This window comes from Hibiscus syriacus, unplaced genomic scaffold, assembly GCF_006381635.1.
Source record: "Hibiscus syriacus cultivar Baekdansim isolate YM2019G1 unplaced genomic scaffold, ASM638163v2 tig00111582_pilon, whole genome shotgun sequence".
NCBI lineage: Eukaryota > Viridiplantae > Streptophyta > Magnoliopsida > Malvales > Malvaceae > Hibiscus > Hibiscus syriacus.
In genome coordinates, this window is record NW_024063126.1 from 10,412,069 (window position 1) to 10,429,906 (window position 17,838).

Below are 17,838 nucleotides of genomic sequence, written 5' to 3' on the forward strand. Positions count from 1 at the left end.
GAAAACCGGTTAAAAGTATACATGTATCGATACTTTTATAAGTATATGTATAAAAGTATCGGTACTTTAGTAATTTAAAAGAATTGCAATAATAGCGGCTGTAAAGTATCAAAACCTTAGACACATGTATCGACACATGACAATATAACATGTTTAAATTTGACAAAACCGGTTTTAATTTGATAAAACCGGTAAAGAGCTATTGGAATGGTTGAAATTTGTATCGATATTTTTATAAGTATATGCATTAAAGTATCGGTGCTTTAGGAATTTAAAAGAATTGCAATAATATCGGCTATAAAGTATCGATACATTAGACACATGTATCGATATATGACAATATAACATGTTTAAAATTGACAAAACCGGTAAAGAGCTACCGGAAGGGTTGACATTTGTATCGATACTTTTATAAGTATATGTACCAAAGTATTGATACTTTTGGAATTTAAAAGAATTACAATAATAGCGTCTATAAAGTATCGATACCTTAGACACATGTATCAATACATGACAATATAACAGGTTGAAATTTGACAAAACTGGTTTCAATTTGACAAAACCAGTAAAGATCTACTGGAATTGTTAAAAGTATCGATACATTTATAAGTATATGTACCATAGTATCGATACTTTAGGAATTTAAAAGAAATGAAAAAAATGTCTCGAAAGTATCGATACCTTACACAAAAGTATCGACATTTAGGGAATGATATCGATTAAATATAAATAACATGACCGTTAAAATATCAAAGGCATTGCTAACAAAGAATTTGAAGGGGCATTACGTTATGCGAAATAGATAGAAGACGGTCATAGTTTTTGAAATTAAAGAGTATTAGTTACTACGAAATAGAAGCAAGACGTTTTTGAAAGCATAGTTGTTTGTTGCTGCAATCGAATAGAAAAGTATGTTGTCGAAACTCTAGTTAAATTAATAATGTACACGGTAAATGTTTCTACCGGTATAATGAAAACATGCGTAAATGTCCAAGTATCGATACTCATATACAAAGTATTAATATTTATAATTTCGAAACATATTACTTTAAAGTAATAGGTAAATTAACAATGTGCACGGTAAACGTTTCTACCGGTAAAATAGGCGTAAATGTCCAAGTATCGATCCTCATATATAAAGTATCGAGACTTATAATTTCAAAACCTATTACTTTAAAATAATAGATAAATTAACAATGTACATGGTAAACATTTCTACCGGTATAATGAAAATAGGCGTAAATGTACAAGTATCAATAATGTCATATAAGTATCGATACTTATAATTTTGAAACCTATTACTTTAAAGTAATATGTAAATTAACAATGTACACGGTAATATATTGATAATATTGAAAACAAATGAAGTATTTAACATATTTTGTTATCGTTAGATTTCTAAAGTCCTATAAGCTTTAAATAGGCGCTACCTATTACATTAAATAAGCGTTACTTGTTATGTTATTATGGTTGATAATATTTCCAGTAATTAACGTATTTTGTTATCATCGGATTTCTAAGGCTCAATCAGCTTAAACTTTGATAACATTTTAGTTGCTAACTAATATATTGATAATATTGAAAATAAATTAAGTAATTAACCTATTTTGTTATCGTCATATTTCAAAGGCCCCATCAGCTTTAAATATGTGCTAGTTATTACATTAAATAACCGCTACTTGTTATGTTATTATGGTTGATAATGTTTCTAGTAATTAACTTATTTTGTTATTATCAGATTTCTGAGGCTCTATTAGCTTAAACTTAGGTAACATTTTAGGCGCCACTTAATATGTTGATAATATTGATAACAAATTAAATAATTAACCTATTTTGTTATCGTCAGAGTTCTAAAACCCAATTAGCTTTAAAAATGTGCTACATATTATGTTAAATAAGCGCTACCTTTTATGTTATTATGTTTGATAATGTTTCTAGTAATTAACCGATTATATTACAGTCAATTTTTAACGCATTTTACATACAACAATGATATTGTCAGTTATTACCATTATTATTACCAACACAAATAATATTTATGAAAAGATATAACATTTACGATAGAGCTTTTAATCGATCACCTATTTAATCAGTTACACTATTTTTTAGTCGTATTTTAACTGCCTCACGACAGAACCTCTGAAGAAGAACATGACGATGCATATCACAATGTTGCAGAGTTAGTGTCAATGATGTTGACAGCTACAAATGATCTGAATTCATGTGGCCATGATAAAAGTATTATAAAGAAAATCCGCCGATCAAGCGCCAATTATTAGTTAGTCCAGCGAGAGGAAACATTAACTGCTGATTAATCTAGTAGGATGAGATATTAGGTTTCTTTAAGTATGGTAGATGTTGACGAAAACGGGTAAAGAAAACAAAAGAACACGAGAATTTTACGAGGTTCGACAATGTGCTTACGTCCTCGGTGCCTAGGCGGCGCTAGAAGTTTTATTCAATGATATTTTAGGTCTAGGTTACATCTCTATTTATAATAGAAAACCCTGGTACATGATTACAAAATCAACCCTGTACCGTACCGCGGGGGCGCACCCCCAACCCACATAATTCGTAACCCCACAATGAGACTTTCTTTGTAAAGACAGTTGATTCATGTCCTATTTACTAGTATATTTATGAGCCATACCTAACAAATCTCCACCTTGGCGAATATCATGCCTCTTGGAAACTTCAATGTGGGTTGGGTTACCTTGCTTCTTTAACAACTCAAAACATTCAACAAGTCCAAGCAATGCTTGAACTTGTCTGTCGTAACTGGCTTGGTGAACATATCAGCGGCATTCTTATCAGTATGTACCTTCTGAAACAAAACCTCTCCAGATGCAACCAACTCTCTGATCTTGTGGAACCTTACATCAATATGCTTAGTTCTAGCACGATACACCTGATTCTTAGCCAAGTGAATAGCACTTTGATTATCACAAAGCAACTGAACTCCACCTTGTTGAACACCCAACTCCTTCACTAAACCAGTAAGCCATAAAGCTTCTTTTTGCAGCTTCAGCCGCTGCCATGTACTCAGCTTCAGTTGTAGATAGAGCCACAACAGATTGAACAGTAGACTTCCAACAAATAGGCCCTCCGCCAAGAGTAAAGACATACCCTGTCGTAAATCTTCTATTATCCAAGTCACCTACATAGTCTGAATCCACATATCCTACAACCAAAGGATTATCCTGCTGACTCGCAAAAACAATTCCATGTCCTACAATACCCTTTAAGTACCGAAAGATCCACTTGACTGCTTCCTAATGTTGCTTACCAGGTTTAGACATGTACTTACAAACTTGACTAACAGCATGAGCTAAATCAGGACGAGTACATACCATCGCATACATCAAGCAGCCAACAGCATTAGAATATGGAACCTTTGCCATATCTTCAACTTCCTTATCTGTCTTAGGGCACTGTTCTGTTGAGAGCTTAAAGTGATTCGCCAATGGAGTGCTAACTGGTTTCGCGCTGCTCATCGCAAACCTTTCTAGCATTTTCTCAACATAACCCCGTTGAGATAGCCGCAGTTTCCTTGAGTCTCTGTCCCTGCAAATTTCCATTCCAAGAATTTTCTTTGCAGCACCTAAATCTTCATATCAAATTCCTAACTCAATAAAGTTTTCAAACGATAACATCATCATGTTCTTCGCAGCAATCAACATATCACAACAACAGTAATAGAAAATAAAAGAACCATCATCAAGGCTCTTAATATAGACACAACAATCATACTCACATCGGTTGTAGCCAATCTTGATCATATAGGAGTCAAACGTTTATACACTGTCTCGGAGACTGTTTCAAACCCGTACAAAGTTTTCTTCAATCTGCAAACTAAATGCTCGTTTCCAGGTTGAGTGAAACCTTCAGGTTGCCGCATGTAGATCTGCTCCTCTAATCACCATGCAAAAAAGTAGTTTTAACATCCATCTTCTCTAAATGCAAATCCCAACTAGCACCAATGCAAGTACTGCTTGGATTGAAGTGTTCCTGACCACAAGAGAAAAGATTTCATCATAATCAACTCCTTCTGCTGTGAAAACCCTTCGCTACCAAACGACCTGAACTTCTCCCCTCTTTTTCTGTTACTGCTGGTTTCTTCTTATACACCCTTTGCAACCAATCGACTTCTTACCTCAGGAAGGGGAACTAACTCCCATGTGCGATTGTGATTCAAACTCCATCTCCTCAACCATGGCTGCCATCCACCTTCAGCCGCTGCCATGTACTCAGCTTCAGTTGTAGATAGAGCCACAACAGATTGAACAGTAGACTTCCAACAAATAGGCCCTCCGCCAAGAGTAAAGACATACCCTGTCGTAAATCTTCTATTATCCAAGTCACCTACATAGTCTGAATCCACATATCCTACAACCAAAGGATTATCCTGCTGACTCGCAAAAACAATTCCATGTCCTACAATACCCTTTAAGTACCGAAAGATCCACTTGACTGCTTCCTAATGTTGCTTACCAGGTTTAGACATGTACTTACAAACTTGACTAACAGCATGAGCTAAATCAGGACGAGTACATACCATCGCATACATCAAGCAGCCAACAGCATTAGAATATGGAACCTTTGCCATATCTTCAACTTCCTTATCTGTCTTAGGGCACTGTTCTGTTGAGAGCTTAAAGTGATTCGCCAATGGAGTGCTAACTGGTTTCGCGCTGCTCATCGCAAACCTTTCTAGCATTTTCTCAACATAACCCCGTTGAGATAGCCGCAGTTTCCTTGAGTCTCTGTCCCTGCAAATTTCCATTCCAAGAATTTTCTTTGCAGCACCTAAATCTTTCATATCAAATTCCTAACTCAATAAAGTTTTCAAACCGATAACATCATCCATGTTCTTCGCAGCAATCAACATATCATCAACATACAGTAATAGAAAAATAAAAGAACCATCATCAAGGCTCTTAATATAGACACAACAATCATACTCACATCGGTTGTAGCCAATCTTGATCATATAGGAGTCAAACCGTTTATACCACTGTCTCGGAGACTGTTTCAACCCGTACAAAGTTTTCTTCAATCTGCAAACTAAATGCTCGTTTCCAGGTTGAGTGAAACCTTCAGGTTGCCGCATGTAGATCTGCTCCTCTAAATCACCATGCAAAAAAGTAGTTTTAACATCCATCTTCTCTAAATGCAAATCCCAACTAGCCACCAATGCAAGTACTGCTTGGATTGAAGTGTTCCTGACCACAAGAGAAAAGATTTCATCATAATCAACTCCTTTCTGCTGTGAAAAACCCTTCGCTACCAAACGAGCCTTGAACTTCTCCCCCTCTTTTTCTGTTACTGCTGGTTTCTTCTTATACACCCATTTGCAACCAATCGACTTCTTACCCTCAGGAAGGGGAACTAACTCCCATGTGCGATTGTGATTCAAAGACTCCATCTCCTCAACCATGGCTGCCATCCACTTGTCGTTTTCCTGACTAGTAACGGCATCATGAAAAGTAACCGGATCATCACTGCTAACAATAAGTGCAAAAGATACCAGGTCTTCAAAACCCAATCTGTTCGGAGGCTTTATATTCGTCCGTCTCACCCTGTCTCTGGCGAGACTATAATCCTGCAAATCATCCGTAGTGGAACCACCAGAAGTCGGTTGAGAAGTTTCTGGTTTCTCAACTGGAAACTGCTCGAAATCCACCACTGTCGTGTCTTGCTTCTGCTGCAACATGGACTGTTCATCAAAAACGACATCTCTACTAATCACAACTTTCTTCGCAACTGGATCCCAGAACTTGAATCCTTTGACACCTTTCTTGTAACCCAGAAAAATGCACTCATTCGATTTTGCATCAAGTTTGGATCTCTCATCAGCAGGTACATGCACATAAGCATGATAATCAAAAATCCGTAAGTTATCAAAACTAACATCATGACCAGTCCATACCTCTTCTACAACTTTCCCAGCCAGTGATGCCCTTGGCGATCTGTTGATAAGGTAACATGCCATGTTAACAGCCTCAGCCCAGAAGTGTTTGGGAAGCCCCGTATTCAACCGCAAACATCTGGCTCTTTCATTCAACGACCTGTTCATTCGTTCCGCAACACCATTCTGTTGTGGTGTCTTGCGCACTGTAAAATGCCTCTGAATCCCATGCTCCTTACATAATTGTAGGAACTGTGAATCTGTGTACTCCGTACCATTGTCAGACCGCAAACACTTGATTTTTCGTCCTGTTTGGTTTTCTACCTCAGCTTTCCACAGCTTGAACTTCAAAACTTCAGATTTCTGTTTCAAAAATACACCCAAACTTTCCGTGAAAATCATCAATAAAAGTAACATAGTACCTAGATCCACCCAAAGACGATGTCGTGGAAGGCCCCCATACATCAGAATGCACATCAGAATCCCTTGAGTTGTGTGCTTCACAGTCTTAAAACGGACTTTAGTCTGTTTACCAAGAACACAATACTTGCAAAAATCGAGCTTACAGCTTTTGACACCATGCAACAAGTTTCTCTTGTGTAATTCTGCCATACCACGTTCACTAAGATGAGCAAGGCGCATATGCCACAATTTTGTCGTATCATCACAGGACGCAACAGAGTGAACTCCACCTGCAACGGTACTCCCTAACAATCTGTAGATATTCCCTACAGTCATCTTGCCTTTCATCACAGTCAATGCTCCTTTAACAATCCGAATGGTTTCCCTATCCTCATCAGCCTTAGGGATAAAACCATTCTTGTGCAAAGTGCCCAAGGAAATCAAATTCTTCTTCAAGTCTGGGATATGTCGAACACCACTCAACGTTCGAACGGAGCCATCGTGCATCTTAATTCTGACATCACCAATACCAACAATATGCACATCGATCATCACCCAAATAAACCAAAACCAGAATTAACCGGCCTGTATGTCGAAAACCATTCCCTATTTGGCGTGATGTGATAAGAACATCCAGAATCAGAATCCAAGCATCCGTCAATTGTGTCGTTGAAATAGAAAGCATATCACCCTCACTGCAATCAGAATTATCATCCTCGACCACGTTCACAGACTTGGATGAGCCATCACGCTTCTCATCAGTCTGCTTTTTCAACTTCGGACAGTCTCGCTTCATATGTCCCGCCTCCTTGCACTTGTAACAGTGAATCGTCTTCTTATCCCTGGATTTGGATCTGGAATTCCGCTTCCCGGACCCTGCCTTCTCTGGCTTCCGTCCACGATCTCGATTACCCTTGACATATAAGCTATCGGCTTGAGAGCTTTCCCCTGCATTTTGCTTCCGCTGGTTGTGAGCCAACAAGGCTGCAGTAATCTCCTCAACGTTGATAGTCTCTTTCCCATATGTAAGAGTAGTCACCATGTATTCGTAAGAGGGAGGCAACGAACACAACAGAATCATCGCTCTGTCTTCATCCTCAATTTTCACATCAAGCCGAGCCAGATCAGAAACGATTTGATTGAAGACATTCACGTGTTGCGCCAAATCGTGATCGTCCTGCATCTTCAGCCCATGCAGCCGCTGCTTCAGATACAGTTTTGTCGTTAAGGATTTGGACATAAACTGACTTTTCAACTTCCTCCAAATTTCGACTGGAGACGATAGATGCATGACGTGATACATGACCTCGTCCGCCAAGCATAATCGTATGGTTCTTGCCGCTCGTTGCTGCAATTCTTCCCAATCTTCCTCATCCATCGACGCCGGCTTTGTAGGTCGCAAAGCCTTCAAGATCCCTTGCTGCGCCAATAGATCCCTCACCCTCGTTTGCCATAATCCGAAGTTACCCTAACCATCGAATTTCGCGACTTCGAATTTTTCTCCTGACATCTGATACCAATTGTTGACGAAAACGGGTAAAGAAAACAAAAGAACACGAGAATTTTACGAGGTTCGGCAATGTGCTTACGTCCTCGGTGCCTAGGCGGCGCTAGAAGTTTTATTCAATGATATTTTAGGTCTAGGTTACATCTCTATTTATAATAGAAAACCCTGGTACATAATTACAAAATCAACCCTGTACCGTACCGCGGGGGCGCACCCCCGCACCCCCAACCCACATAATTTGTAACCCCACAATGAGACTTTCTTTGTAAAGACAGTTGATTCTTGTCCTCTTTACTGGTATATTTATGAGTCATACCTAACAGTAGAAAATTGAATTGTCATCTTATAATGATTCTTACAATTCTCTACTCAAATTAGTCCGTTAATAAATTATCAATAATTATAAAAAAAAATTGAAAGACTACAAAAGGAAAAGCTAACAACAATAACATGAGGGAAGCATTAAAGTAGATATATATATATACTAATAAATAATAATAATGTTGTGTTGGATTTAACTAACATTATGGTTTTTCGAAAACAAGATAATTAAGTTTCCTAAGACATAATCAGAAGAGAGGCAGACAAATGAGTTATCTTAATCTTGTTGATTAGATGGCAATCATGAAAGAAAAAAGCCTTTCAGCCTCCACAACCATGAGTTGGACTTGGACCAAGTTTTCCACAACTTATTATTCGGACCAACTGGATACATCAATGTTGCTGGTGGAACTAGGGAGGGCACGGATCTTGATCTAATTCGATTAGATCAATTTTTTAGAAATAATTTGGATTTGAGTTGAGTTCTTTTTTGGAAAAAAATTAGATTTGATCCGATCTGACTCGACATTATATATTTAGAGTTAATTGTAATAATACTCTCTCTTTATATTATTTTTTAGTTAGATCATTATTTTATTGAATAAAATTAATATTTTCTATAAATATATTTATTTTGGGTCGAGTCCAGTTCAAATTTTATCTCAAAAGACAGATCAAATTTCAAATCAGGTGAAGTTACCACCCAAATTGAATCGAATTTCAAGGGAAGGGTGCACATTTTTCTGGTTGGATCGAGTTAATCGAAAACTCAACCCAGCCCATATCCGGTGGAACCCTTACCTTCACCATTGGCTTACACAAATGTAGACATTGTTTGAATATGGTTTCATCGATTTGAATTTGTTTTAATTTGATCCAACCATATGAGCGCTTTTACATGTTATCTTTTTAAAAGGAAAATTAATTTGTTGTCGACAAATAAAATAAAGTTAAAGTACACATAAAATAAAGAGTTGTGATTGTTAAGAGCTTTGAAAATGGAGAAATAAGGGGGGTTTGCTTGATGATCCGGACACAATTTCCGACATGTAGCATGTGTTTTATTTTTATTATTATTATATAATAAATATAAGATAATATGAATTCAAAGATAATTCTAAATTATTTGATATTAAACAGTTATATTTTTAACATTTATGATACTCAAATTAAAAAATCTTAATAAATAATAACAATTCCTACCATGGCTTTCTAAATATTATTCAGTCCAACAAATCATAAACGAAGAATTTACTTTTGTAAAAATCATAACAATGCACAAAACCCTATTAATCGACCTAGCCTACTTGAACTAAAGTTTAAGCCAACCTTTTAGGGGAGTTTTAGTGTGCCACAACCTTAATATACGATTAAGAAAAGATGTTATTGATTTTGTTATTATTTTTTTAATAAAATTGATAAAAAAAATTTACCTAAAATATTATTATTTCTACCTCATTAATGTTTTTTTAACATTTTCGGTAAAGTTCTCAATAATAACAAAACCAGTACAAAAAAATAAAAAAACGGTAGCGCTCTACCGGATATGTTAACAAAAACCGGTAAATCACCCAATAATAACAAAATCGATAGAAATAATAATGTTTCCGATATTTTTTTACCGGTTTTGTTAAAAAATAATAACAAACCGGTAACGTCTTTCCTTAATCGTATATTATGGCTGTCGCACGTGAGACTTTCTTAGCCTTTTAATGCCCTAACAAGATCCTACTTACAAAGTAAACAATGTTTTAATCTTTTGGTAAATTGGATATTTAGTCATTTAACTATTACTTTGATTATGCTTTGATCGTCTAATAATTTTTTTCTAAAAATATTATTAATGTTATGTTTTGATTTTATTTTCATCACTCGTCATTAAAAAATTAAAAGAATTATTGACATTGTATTTTTTTATTTTTTAAATAATGATGTGACATTATTTTATGATGACATGTCACGTTAGTATCACCATTAAATTTTTAACAACAAATGACTAAAATGAAACCAAAATATAATGTTAGTGATGATTTAGAAAAAAATAATTGGGTGACCAAAACATAATAAAAATAATAGTTGAATCACTACATATGTTATTTACCCTATTTTTTTAGAAAAAACGTGGTATCATATTTAGCACTCAATATTTATAATTCTATTAATTTGGTTTATTTATTTATTTTTATTAAAGTTGATTATTAATCATTGAAATAGAGTTGATTTGAATTCATTTTTTAAAAGGAGTTATTATTATTTTTAATTTAATTTTTTTCACTAAAATATTATAAATTTTAGCAACATTGATATAATATCACTTATAATAATCAAACTTTACTTTATGCTAATTGTTTTAGGATTTTTGTAATTGTTTTTTTTAATAAATTTTAAATTATTAATTATCGTGACATACGTTACAAATAGTGTAACGTAAATATAAAATAATTGAATTGTGATATCAAATTATTAAAAAGTATTTTAATCTATATCACATATAATAATAAAACTTTTACTGTAAGATTAAATATTGATTTTATAAAAATATATAAATATTGATTATTAAATCATTATATATTTTGAAAATATAAAAATAATAAAAAATATATTAATTTTGTATAATATTGATACCCAAAACAATGATTGATTAATTTAAATTAAATATCACGAGAATTTATTATAAAATTGATAATTTCAACTTGGATTACTCTGTATTAATATTCATTTTTTTAAGTTACTAAAAAAACCTTATCTCATCGCATTAAACATGCATTTTAATCAAGTTTAACCTATTTGCTGGTGCAAAGCAAGATGAAGTTTTGGAAAAAAATTCATTCAATGCCTCTAAAGTTGTTTCTAAAGGCATATTCCAAAATTAGCCCCTAAGGTTTATCCAAATGATAATTTTGTTCCCTATTCTAATTTTTTGGAACATTTTGGCCCCTAATATTTTATTTTATGATAAAAAGGGCCTTAAAATTTGACAAAATCACTTTGTCCCTTATTCTTTTTCCTGAGGTATTTTAGTCCTCACCATGTCATTTTAGGTTAAAAAATCCTATTTTAGAGCATTACTCGTGTGTTAACTAATATTTTTCATCTATAAAGGGAGCTTTTTATCCCAAAGTAAAACGTCGGGTACCAAAATGCTCAAAAAAAAGGAGCCGAAATGATCATTTTAATAAACATCGAGGGCTATTTTTGACATTATACCTTCTAAAAAAGCCAACCATTGAAGAACCAATCTGTTCTTTTGGCACAAAAATTCTCCTATTCACCTATAATCAATGGATTATATCTGAAGCTCCAAAAACCCACGCTTCCAATAACAGCCTTCATCTTCACAAAAGTCCCCATCAAAAACTGACCTTATAAGTACCACCAAAAGCATATTAATAACCCAGTTTTGGCCTTGCAATGTTGAGTGAATTAGCCTTGAGTGTTGAAACAAATGTTTCTAAGCTCATTTTTAAAGATTATTAAAACAGGAGATGTCAGAAAGGGAAGCAGAGTCTCCATGTTCATACATAATGGACTTCCTTGAATATATATATAAAAGGCTTAGGGTGTTGTTATATTGGATTAAAGATCAAAGGCTAACCTTGAAGAGAGAGAGAGAGAGAGAGAGAGAGAGAGAGAGAGAGAGATCTCCATTGATATAGTTGGTTGAGGCCTTGGATTTTCGAGGGTGTTAAAGAAGGGCTCCTCTTGCACTTCATTCTCTTCAAAATTCGATACTTTGCCCTGTACCTTGAAACGAGGTTTTTTGTTTCAACAGATCAGACCACCCCTTAGTCTTTTATCTCTATATCCCCTTTTATGTGTCCTACATTGTCTTCTTCTAACCTCAAGAATCTCTTACTACATTGTCTTTGTTATATATATTTTCATCCAAATTATAATTGATGATTAAGTTAAATTTTGATTATAATTTTAGTTATTAACGATTAATTGATATTTAAATTTATGTAATAAAATTAATATTTGTTTTAGGCAAGAATTCTTATTGAATAAGAATTCTTGGTGACCAAGTATTTGACTCTATAAATAAATATTATGTTCTATAAATAGAGATTATGTATTAGCCTTTAGGGTAGTGTGAGATAAAATTATTTTGGAGATAGATAATTATTTTTTGAGATCTTTGTAACTTTTGATGCTTATGTTGCAGAGATAATTTTGAAGGGATATTGGAAGAATATTTTGGGATATACTGAGTTTTGGTATCTATATCAGATTTTGAGATATATATGATATTATGTATTTGTGCTGTTCGTGTTCCATACGTTTAGTAGTAGATTGTTGTTCATCTCGCCCGTAAAGGCAGGCAAGACCAAACCACATTAAATCTCGTCTCCTTGTGCATGTCTTGTTTTTTTCGATATCGTTTTGGTTATTTTTTCGCTTTCAAATTCCTAATAAGTGGTATTAGAGTCAGGTTCGGGCTATGGAGTTTTGAAGGAATTTGTTGTTGCGGATTTTGTTAACGGTTTTGATGACATGCAAGATGAATTTGCTACATCAATGAATATTGCGTAAGAATTGAAGTTATTGAATACATGATAGTGGTACTTTAACGGATATGCGACTTATATAAAGATTGAAGTTATTGAAAACTTGAAGAAGATCAAATTTTGACGAAATTTGGATCAAGTGGGAGATTTGTTATATATATAATTTGATCTAAATTATAATTAGTAATTAAATTTGATTTTTATTATAATTTTAATGGTTAAAGATTAATTGGTAGTTAAATTTATTTAATAAAGTAAATATTTGGTTTATGCAATAATTCTTAATGCAAGAATTCTTATTGAATAAGAATTATTGGTGATTAAATATTTGACTCTATAAATAAAGATTTGACTCTATAAATATAGATTATATATTAACCTTTAAGATAGTGTAAGATAACATTATTTTAGAGAAATATAATTTTTTTTTTGAGATATCTGGTCCTTTTGGGCTTATGTTATAGTGATAATTTTGAAGGGATAATGTAAGAGTATTTTGATATATATTGAGTTTTGTTATGTATATTGGGTTTTGGGATTTTTGTGCGGTTTCTTTTCCTCTCTTTTAAGAGTTCTTCACACCAGCAAAGACCGGGTCTTTTTGGTTTTCAGCTGGTTCAAAATACAACAGTAATGCAGATTAAAAACCTGTGTTTCTCTTCGTTACTTGAGGGAACTCAGTACTACCATTAATTTCATTTCACCCATCATTTAAAGTTACAACACCTTTCTCCCATTATTTTCAGCAAAAACTTGGAATTTTCCCTCTTGTTTTTCTGGAGGAAAAAAAGCCCTGTTTTCAAGTCTCTCTCTCTCTCTCCCTCTCTCTCTCTGTTTACATTTTATAAAGGGGCAGAAGAACACCAAATTCATGCTGATTGATTGCTGATTGTATTGTGTTTGTCTGTTTCCCTGATGAAGCTTTCACGGCCCAAGACATTGGTCAAGAAATGGTTCAATATCAAGAGTAAAGCTGGGGACTTTCATGCTGATGATGTTGATTATAGAGGTGATTTTGATTGTCTTCAGATTCTTCTAGACCCTGGAAACTTGCATTAAAATGTTTTTTTGGTACTTGGTACTTGGTATTTGCAGCTCAAGATCTGTTTAGCCTTTGTTTTCTTCCTCTCTCTTTTTTTTTTGTTCTGAAATCCATAATCTTTGCTTTTTATGGTTTTTGAATGTGTGAAATTGATACCCTGCTGGTAAAGAGAGAGAACTGCAGCAGCTTTAACAACTTTATGGTTCTTCTTTTTCAGGTGTTGATGAAGATTGGAGGCACCATTTTTCAGAGAAGGAGCCAAGCACCATCAAGAAAAGTAGAACAGGTTTGGATTTTTGGACCACACCTCTCTTTTTATCTTTCCCCATCTCACAAACTTCGGATCACCTTACTTTGGCTGATAGAGAGATCGAGCTAGAGGCCTTCGGATCGAGCTCGGCTAGGTAAAATCGATCTCAATGGTTTGCAGTTTACGGATGTGCATAATTATAGGTATATATTGTGCCGTGTTGTGTTTTTAGTTGCTTTCTGGTGTTCTGTTGAATAAGATTTGGTTTTGCAGGATTTTTGTAGCTACATGGAATGTGGCAGGAAAATCTCCTCTTAGTTATTTGAACCTTGAAGATTGGCTTCATACTTGTCCTCCTGCTGACATTTATGTTCTTGGGTATGTCGAACCGAATCGGATTTCTTTCGTATTTCAGTTCTTTTAAACAAATGGATTTTATGATGTTTGATAGAAGCCTGTTGGATGTTTTTGATTTGGCCTTGTAGTTTTCAAGAAATTGTCCCTTTGAATGCCGGTAATGTGTTGGGAACCGAAGACAATGGTCCTGCTAGGAAATGGCTAGCTCTCATTAGGAAGACACTGAATAGTCTTCCTGGCAGCAGTGTATGTTGCCGCACACCTTCGCTGATCCCTGAACCACTGGTGGAACTGGATTCGGACTTTGAAGGATCAACGAGGCAGAAAGCTTCGTCTTTCTTTCATCGTTGATCGTTTCAATCCTTGAGCCGCAGCATGAGAATGGATAACGACATGGCAATGCTGCAACCCCAGCTCGACCGCCGCTTCAGTGTCTGCGATCGTGTTATGTTAGGACAGAGGCCTAGCGATTACGACCCTAATTTCAAATGGGGTTCCTCTGATGATGAAAATGGACGGGGATTTACCATGGAATGCTCAATACTCACAATATCCTCCGATGTCATGTGATGGATCTTTTGCAATGGAGGAAACCAATAGGCAGATGGGGCATTAAAGGTACTGTTTGGTTGCCAGCAAGCAAATGGTCGGGATAATTCTAACTGTGTGGGCGAAGAGTGATCTTCGAGATGATGTTCGCAACATGAAAGTGTCCTGTGTTGGCAGAGGATTGATGGGATATCTCGGAAACAAGGTACAGTTTTGACTTTTGCCTATGAAACTTTCTCCGATTCGACTAATTTTCTTGAACTAGAAAATAAGGAGACATACTCATTTCTTGAGTTTTCCAGGGATCCATTTCCATTAGCATGTCTTTGCATCAAACCAGCTTTTGCTTCGTCTGTAGTCATTTAACATCCGGGCAAAAAGGAGGGCGATGAGCTGCGAAGAAACTCCGATGTCATGGAGATCCTAAGGAAGACAAGGTTTCCCAGGGTTCACGGTATCGGAAACGAGAATTCTCCCCAAGCGATTCTAGAGCATGAGTAGGCCTTCATTTGTCAAATTATTACATTATTTTCCCAGAAATGGTAGCCTTCAGAATTTTTGTTTTAGCATTTTCCCTTTGGCTTAAAATGCTATGTGTTGAATGTATTAGCACAGTCGTATTATATGGCTCGGGGATTTGAACTATCGGATTGCTCTGCTGTATCGTTCTGCAAAAGCTCTGGTTGAGATGCGCAATTGGAAGGTGCTGTTAGAGAATGACCAGGCATGTTCTTATCCTTCCTCAATTGATTCAATATCTGCTCTTAACTCCTCAAAGAATCTGAAAAGAATCGATTGTCTTACAGCTTCGGATAGAGCAGAGGCGAGGCCGTGTTTTCAAGGGATGGTGTGAAGGAAAAATATATTTCCCTCCTACATACAAATACTCTAATAATTCAGACAGATATGCTGGGGAGGATAGACACCCGAGGGAGAAGCGAAGGACTCCTGCATGGTACTATCTCGTTATTTACTCGACGTTTTACGTCTATCGGAAGAAACCACCACATGGTTCTTTTAATGTTGATCTATTAGTATCTTAATATTATGCAACCTGATATTTGTGAAGGTGCGATCGTATACTGTGGTATGGAAGAGGCCTATATCAGCTATCTTATGTTCCTGGGGAGTCTAAGTTCTCTGATCATAGGCCTGTTTACAGTGTATTTTCGGCTGAGGTTGAGTCTTTTAACCCTAGTCGAATGCGGAAAAGCATGAGTTGTTCCAGTTCCAGGATCGAGGTTGAAGAGCTGTTGCCACATCCACACGGCTATACCGAACTCAGTTTCTTCTGAGATAATCTTTAACAATCCATATTTCCATGCGGTAACTTACAGAACAAGCAACAAGATTAACTGCACAGTCTTGCAAGGTAATCCTTCTATACGGGGAACTAAAAGAATAAACCCTTTTGCTGTTGCTGATTGATTCCTTCAAATCTCAAAATAAATCTATTCATGTTCAGCTGTTATAGTATATCATGATGAAAGTGCGATTCACATTCACTCGGGAATTCAAACCGTGCTCTCTTTCACAACCAGTGAGGTAATTTTACTCGTTCATTGTGTGCTCGGTCCCGATTGGTCGGGTTAGTAGGAAGAAAAGATTATGCACCTATAGCTTTTATCGATACAGACTTCTTTGGTGAATTATATGAAACGTTATGCACCTATAGCTTTCAACTGTTCACCCTAACAAGTAACATGCAGATATTTAATTTTGGCTCGTAAAATTCGGGTTTTCGGGGACTTACTCCTGTAGATCATGTCATTTTTTCCCTGTTACTTGAGAAAAGAGTCTTGTTCTTATTCTTATCATTTTGATTGGTTCCCCCCCCCCTTCACAGGTGGTCACTGCCCTATGACAAAACTATACCAGCCATGGTGGCATTAAAGACATACCGTCGTCGCCCACACTCCGAAAACAAGGTCGGTCCTTGTGTTTTTAGGTTTCGGATGTAATTCTGAACCGCCTAAATCCATTGTCTCTAATTTTCCACATGATTCTTCCCTGTTGCAACAGATTCAGCATTGGGATGTCCCAATACATCAGAAAGACATCCATGGGTTGGCAATAATTCACAAGACAAGTTGTTAGTGTTCTTGTCCAAATTCCATCAACACAAAATTACAGCAGAGAAAGATAACTTTTTTTTTCTACCGAGATAATGGGGAATCAATTGTCAATTCCTAGTGTTGGAAGATTAAAGACTGGAGATGTGATGCATACTCATTACTAGTGGATAAAAACAGAAACTTTTCTGTTTATTGTAAAAACCTTGTTTTACTGTTGCTGCTAATCATTTTTTTTCCTGTCTGAAGATGCGACTCCAAAGTAAAAAAAAAAAAAAGGTAAAAGAAGCAAAGCAATGTTGTTCTGATGTGTTTGAAGTGCTGCTGTGGCTAAAAATGGTGAAGCATCAAGTGCTAATTAAACCAAGCAGTGAAACCCTTTGTTAAACTGCCAAATGCCTAATTTTCGAGGAAGTCTAAGGAGTGGTAGTTTAATTTAAGGTTAAAATTAATAATTTTAGACATAATCGAAAATGTGTTAAAAATCATAACATATTGCATAGTAGAATCACCCCCAATTTCCTCAACTTTAAACCAGTTATATCGTACCTTGCTTGCTGTCAACTGTTTCATGCAAACTATCGTCATGTTGATGTTCTTGCACTATGCTATACCTCCAGAGATATTCTTTCGTAAGTTAAAATTTCGTAACAATTCCCATGTCTACTGATATCTCCGGAGCAACTCTTTCACAAAATAAAAGTTACCGTCCCCCGACTATAGGGTGATGTTTTGTTGAGTCTCTCGATTATTAAAAGTTACGAAATGGTCCTTCCATTATAGGAAATTGTTTGTTGAATCCCCGACTATTAAAAGTTATAAAATGATCACCCGACTATTCATATATTACAAACTTGTCCTTCTTTTGTTAAAAATTGACGACCGTTTGAACTAGACATTAACATGTTGATTGTGATATGAT

The 17,838-nt window shown here is 35.5% G+C and overlaps 1 pseudogene; it reads left to right on the forward strand.

Annotated features, from left to right (window-relative positions):
- Positions 1–13,216: 13,216 nt before the first annotated feature.
- On the forward strand, positions 13,217–16,964 carry LOC120165347 (annotated as a pseudogene).
- Positions 16,965–17,838: the final 874 nt, after the last annotated feature.